Consider the following 7,196-nt stretch of genomic DNA (forward strand, 5'->3'; position numbering starts at 1 on the left):
GATTTAAGGACTTACTGAATTCACTAGCATAGCCCTGGCTATCAGTAGGCGCTCCCTGTCTGTTTTTTTTCAAACACATTAAAGTGTTTCCTTGACAGAGAACTCTGAATAGGAGATCTCTGGGAAGAAAGGTGCCTGGTAGAAGATGAGATGATGAAAATTTGGGGAAAAAAGAATGAGGTGAGGATCAAAGCAGATAGAATGAGGAAAAAGAAAGGCATGAAGAAACTCAGGTGGAGAAAAACTAGAGAAGAAAAGAAATGTAATCATAGCATATTCTATGTTCTGGGGTCAACAATATTTCAGGGTCATAAAAACCTAAACAAGATATTAGGTGGATGGAAGAGAGGAGTGGGGTTGCATAAGTGTGGCAAAGACTTAACTACCATTGCAGGAAATAAATAGATAATGTCTAAAATTGAAAAATCAAGACAAAGTTCTGCAAGTTTGTTTTTCAGATACGAGGTGTCAGATCCAATAAATAAGGTGGATGAGGACACACCATAATATTTTCATTTGATAGAAATTGCCGTACCAGAAGCTATGTATGACACGGAGACTTTCCGTTGTGATCATAAAATACGGCGAATGCTGCTGCCAAGTGCCATCCAATGGAAAGGCAGGATCTTCAATATGGGAAGCGGCACATGGAACCTTAGTAACTGTGTGTGACAACTTTCAACTTATTTGGTGCAGTCAGGTGGGTGTGGGCTACGGTTGAGAGACGGTGTGTTTTAAAGTGTGCTCTAAATCATCCTCCATCATGACAACACTCTGTGTCACACATATACTTCTGGTATATGGCAATTTCTGTCAAATAAAAACATTTCAGTGTGTCCTCATCCACCTTATTCACTGGATCTGGCACCATGCAATTTCTGGCTCTTCCCCAAAGTCAAAACGACCATGAAAGGTAAACATTTTGAATCGATTCAGGACATTGAGGCAGCTATGACAGTGCAACTAAAGACACTCATAAAGGAGGACTTCCAGAACAGCTTCAGAAAGTGGTAAGAACGATGGGATAAATATGTTCTAAGCAAGGGGGAGTATTTTGAGGGAGATTAGTGGCAATGTGTCTTTTACTTTAATACATTTTTTAAATTTAAACATTCATCTTATTGTTTGAGCACACCTTGTATATGAAGGACAAAGAGTTCAAAGTGGTTAACCTTGAGAGAAAGGACAGGAGATGCTTTAAAGACTTCCTCCACCCTGGGTTAGTCTACTGGCCCTAATACTCTGCTCCTACTCAGGCTGCAGCCAGATGTGAGGCGCCTCAGGCAACTATAAGGCTAATGTCCAAAGTCAAGATTTTTTTAAAATGGCATTTGATTTTCTGGGTTGAATGGGAAACTTCAACCAAATAAAAACTATATTCCTAAGGCAACAGCTGAAATAATGGAGGCCACCACAGGAGGGAGGAGGGGTCAGGGTAGAATCAAAGCTAGCCTTCTGATTGCTTCTGACTCAGATGGCCAAATTTGCCCCAGACGGCCGTGGTCTCGCATAGCTTGAGGACCAGGGAAAGAAGCTCTTAATGGAGAGAAGCACAAAAAAGAGAACAGAATGCCCGGGCTAGAACAAGTCTTAGTGACCATCTTGTCTGACTTTTTTTGCATGAGATGGAGGGTTATGAAGTTCTGTGCAGCTGGGCACAGAGGCAGACAGGGCATAGCTGTCAGCAGACTTCGGGTGTTCTGACTCCTGCTAGTTCTCTTTTTCCTCACTACACTCCTAGAGACAGAGACAAAATAAGCAGAACATAGTCTGGTACAGTGTTCACTGGCCGGAAATTAGGAGACCTGGATTCCAGCCCCCGATCCGGTGAAAATCCATTGTTTAAACTTGGAAAAGTCACTTAACTCCAAATCTGAATTTTCTCATTTGTGGGCTAGATGGCATTCCATGAGGTTGTGGTTACACCCCCAGAAGGCCAGGTTCCAAGGCAGGAGACATAGATTTCATACTTACATCATGTCTGGAAGTTCTAATGCTATACCTAGGATTTGTGACTTTCTCAACCCTGTTTCTTGACTAGAAATCTAAATTCCATACGTGAAATGTCAGATTCTAGGCCTATTATTCTGATTGCATAATTGGTAGACCCTATGAAGGCCTTGTGATTCAGGTTCTATTGTTTATATTTTATGACTACAAGGCCCTGTTCCTTTCGTACTTGGAAGGCAAGATTCCAGACCTAGATGGCCAGGTTCAATAGCTGGTGGGCTAGAGACATTCAGGTTCTACCTGAACACTACAAAAGGCCAGATTATAAGCTAGGAGAGAGAGAGCGTTCACACAGTTTAGTAATTCATGGCATGCCTAAAGGCCTCATTCCATGTCTAGGTGTCCTGTCTCCACACATAGAAGCACTGGTTCTATGAGGTCTGACAATTAAATTCACAAACTTATCCTAGAAAAAGTGCTGCAAACTTCATTGCTGAATATCACTATGGTCACCTCTGAAGTACTCCACTTGGAAAGCTATGCACAGATGCCAGTGCCTAGTCCACCCTTCAAAGCAATTCTGCAACTCTCTTGAATGGCAATCAGAGCTGTCATTGTATTACACTTGAGGTCCTGAATGTCATAAAAATGTCTTCTTTTCAATATTTCCTTTATTCTTGGGTAAAGAAAGAAGTAATTGGGGGCCAGATCAGGTGAGTAGAGAGGGCGGTTCCAATACTGTTATTTGTTTACTGGCTAAAAACTCCCTCACAGACAGTGCTGTGTGTGCTGGTGCATTGTTGTGATGCAAGAGCCATGAATTGTTGGAGAAAAGTTCAGGTCATCTAACTTTTTCATGCAGCCTTTCGGCACTTCCAGATAGTAAACTTGGTTAACTGTTTGTACGGTTGGTAAAAATTCATAATGAATGAATCGCCCTGATATCAAAAAAGCTTAGCAACATCATTGCAACAAGTTCGCGCACTTAATTGCCAGACCTCGTACACCTAGTGGGCCAGGTTACATGCCTGGTACACACACAGAGAATCAAATACTATGACTGAAATGCCAAGTTCCATATCTGGAGTTCCAGCTTCCACACTTGTATGGCCATATTCTATACTTGGACGTTGAAATTCCATGCATAGAGTGCCACTTCCATACTTTATAGAGTCAGTCTCCGTGCTTGGGGATTGAGATTTTTACATATGAAATGCCAGATTCCAGTTTTATTAATGGAGAGTCAAATATAGGAAGCTTCCTTAATTGAAGACACTGTAATCCTACACTAGTGCTGTGTGTTTTTTTCTGTCTTATCCATATTCTGATAAGGGTGAAACATAACATAAACACAAGGTATTTTTGGGATGTCCTGAATTCATGTATATTGCAGAATGAAGTGGCAGGGGTGATGGCAAATTTTGTTTAATGACCTTGCCTCTTCCATGCCCTGGTTATCGTCAAACAATACATTACTACTGTGGGAGAGTTCTGTGAGAGCAAAACAGAGAGGATCAAAATATTGAACTTAGCAGAGTCATTTTATCTAGGTGGCAAACATGGCAAGGAAAGACTGTGCTTTATTCACCCTTTATTCCAGCCTTCCTCCCTCACTTCTTTCCTTTCTTCCTTTGTTTTATCTGTCTTCCTATGCATCTTAAAATTCACAGATCGAAATTTGTAAAAAAGAGTATGTTGGAAAATAGCAGTATGCCACAAGACTTTCCCTGCTTTCACCCATGTCTCAGTTGAGTATTCCTCATCATCTCAAAGAGAAGATGAGAAGTACTGCATTTACTTCTAACAGATCAACATCAGCTCTTCAAGTTAGGAAAAGATATTGAAAGAAGTAGAGACACTATATTTCCTTAAACACTCATTCAGACTTGTGAAATAAATACTTTATTTAATTAGATTAACTTAATGGAGATGTCTTTTGAATTCAACTGTAAGTAATGCACTTAAAGTAATAATTACTATACCTTTTATGAGTACCACATTTACCAGTGGCTCAATACCTTCTTTTCCTTTTGCTGTTTATTGCCACCAGGTAGATTAAACTACACTCTTAAAAGCAGAACATTTACTTATGTGGAACAAAATGTCCCTAAAATGCAATCTAGTATGTAATGACCAGAACACTTTAAAACACCGGCTTATTAAATTTATTTTGGAGGTACATAAATTAAAATGTTTAAAGACACTATATTAAAGGACATTAGGTCATTTGTGTAATCTCAAGGAGAGAGAACTAGAAATCAAACTTAGAGTCTGGGCAGCCTGAACCAGTCCTGCTGCTGCCACTGTCCCTGCCACTGGACAGGCCTGATGCTGGGCATCTTTGCCATCTCTCACCTGAATGGATTCTATTCACGACCCCATTTGCATGACAGTGTCTTGCACACTGAAATCATGGGCAGGAGCACGATCGCAGAAGCCTGTGCTATGTGCCTGCACCCTAGCTGCAAGGGAAGCAGGGGAAATTTGGCTTCCATTTTTGAGAGGCAAACTCACTAGATGGGACAGTTCCCAAACATAAAAAGAGTGTTAAAAGCATCTAGATGTCTAAAAAGGATAATAAATGCTACTACACAAAGTGTGTAATAATGACATGGTTTTAAATACAAACATTTTATTTAAGTCACGATATGATCAAGGATTGCCTTATAATGTTCATTGTACTATAATACTTTATTGTAATACTTTACTGTAACGTCGAGACAAATTCCTGCTTTTCACCATTCAATAAATTCTGCTTAAATTACTTTAAATTAATTGTATAAAATGGAATAAGTCAACAAATAAATCTTAAAAAGACATGTTCTGTAGTGCTTTGGGGTTTGCATATTAAAATACACAATGAAATTCAAATTGATGTTTTATTCTTCCATTTTGCATTTGAGAAACTGATTTGTTTTACAAAAATTTTAAAAATGAAGTAGACACCAATTCCACTTTAAGGCTAGAAAGCCCCTGGGACAACATGATAAGCCTGTCAGGTGTCACTAGCCACTGGTTAGGAAACACTGTTTTACTCTTCTTTGGGAGGTACTTGAATCTCAACTTTCTGTTGCTTCCTGAATTGACTTGTGGCGCAATAACAATTAGAATAGCTAATCCTGGACTTGCCCACCTTCCTGCTTGAGGTCCTGCTAATCAGTTGCCCCTCCACCCCTTCTTTGGCTGTTTGCTGTTGAATTCATATTACATGATTGAAGGTTCAATGAATGGATAGCCAGGGCCATTTTGAATGGCTGCCTTTCAACCCTCCAAAAAACAAAAACATAAAACTGACCCAAACTGAGAACCAGAAGACTCTCCAGAGAAAGAAATCCACACTGGCTCAAGAGTGCCCCCAGCAGTCTGCAACTGGAACCTTAGACAACCTGTGCTGCAGGGGCAATTGAGGCTCACTCAGGTGAACCCTATAATAGCCTATCCCATTTGGCTTTTCATTTCCTGGGAATGAAGACTCTTTATACCCACAATGTGTAATTTGCAGAAAGTGTATTATAAATAGCTGCCTGAAACCTTTTATCTTATTTGTTCATTTAGAAACAAAACAGTTGAGACCTTACCTTTACTTAATGCATATGGTATTCCGGTTGTAACCAGCGACCTTTTAGTAAAAAGAAAGTGACAGCAGCTTTTGCTTTCAACCAACCCATAAAATGGAGATGAGGGAATAGATTAAATACTAAAATAGGAAACCAATCCCTTAGCAGCGCTGTAGGAGTTAGAAGTGGAGGCTCCTGCTACTGAATAGATAGATACCTCTTTGAGGCGATGAAAGACACATTAGCAAGAATCCCACCTATCTACATTTCCCCTCAAAAGGTTCCTAACCCAGAGCAGCCGGTGCCTGTGGTGGTGTAGACAGCCCCTAGAGAGCCTGAGAGGGCTTCACTGGCTTCACTCACCAACTCATGTGCCCAGCAAGGGGCTGTGTCTGCGGTGTGGGTGGGACATGGCCCCAAGTGTCCCCATCACACCTGCCCCAAGCCTGCCATATTCAGGGTCTATCCCAAGAGTTGCTCAAGACTCGACAAAGCCTTACTGGCTAGTCCAGCTCATATTATTCTCCCCATCTCTTTCAATTCCTACTTATCAACCATACCAATTATTTTGGCACTTGATCAGATACTGCCTTGCCCTGTTAATGAATTACTTTTTATGTGTGTCTTGTCTCCCTTTGAGAGAATTAATAAAAAGTGAGTAGGAAAGACTTCAAACCAAAAGGAAACTGTTTTTTTTTTTTTTGGTAAAACAGGTGGGTTGTGTTTATCCAGGAAAAGGACAAGATGCCAATTAGACCAGTTACTAGGGGTCAGGGAGACAAGATGGCTGCTTTCTGTCCCCTGGCTGAGAAACTGCTGGCAAAAAAATCAGACAAGGTGGTGTCCAGTCAAAAGAGCCCTTCAACATCATCTTAAGACCAGAAGCTTGATCTTTGGAAACTTGACAGCTTTTATACTTTGTGTATTAATGGACCTGATTTTCTTTTTGCTCTCTCTTAGTATCAACTAATAACATCTTGGAAATTATCCACTTGTGCTAAGGAGACCCAATGAAAGGAGGATTGTCCAATACCAGGTCAGAGCTTTAAGGAGGGAGCCCTGTACTCTAGAGGGTTGCGTGCCCTGTATTAATAAAGAAGACTAGTCCCTCACTCCCAATTGACTCTTAGACTTCAGGGGAGGAATTCAGCCCTCCAGTTGGTGAATAAATAGATAAGGGTCCAAACATGAGACCCCTGAGCCAAAATTGACTGAACTGGAATAACAAAAGGCCTTGAAGTTGCTCCATTAATTGTTTTAAAATTGTGTTCTTAGGGAAAATATATTACCTAGTGGCTTCTTTTATAATGAAGTTAGGAAATGGAAAATTTTTTCTTAATTTCTGGAATAAACGGGTGAAGGTTGGCTATAAGGAAGGACTTCCTGATAATGAAAGGAATGAAGACACCAGAATGGGAAGGATACTCCCCAAAGAGAGTTTAAACTTAGAAAATCTGTGCAAAACTGATATTTTAAAAAACAAACAAACGGGGCTGACCAAGTGGCTCAGTTGGTTAAGAGCTGGCTTGGGAGCGCGAGCTCTGAGCAGCAGGGTCACCGGTGCGGTTCCCACATGGGCCAGTGATGCTGTGCCCTCTACAGCTAAGATGGTGAACAAAAGCTCGACCTGGAGCTGGGCTGCTGTGAGTGGCCAGCAACAGGGTAGGCTGCAGTGGGGCTGCAGTGGGC

The sequence above is a fragment of the Hipposideros armiger genome, unplaced genomic scaffold (genome assembly GCF_001890085.2).
Source record: "Hipposideros armiger isolate ML-2016 unplaced genomic scaffold, ASM189008v1 scaffold_134, whole genome shotgun sequence".
Taxonomy (NCBI): Eukaryota; Metazoa; Chordata; class Mammalia; order Chiroptera; family Hipposideridae; genus Hipposideros; species Hipposideros armiger.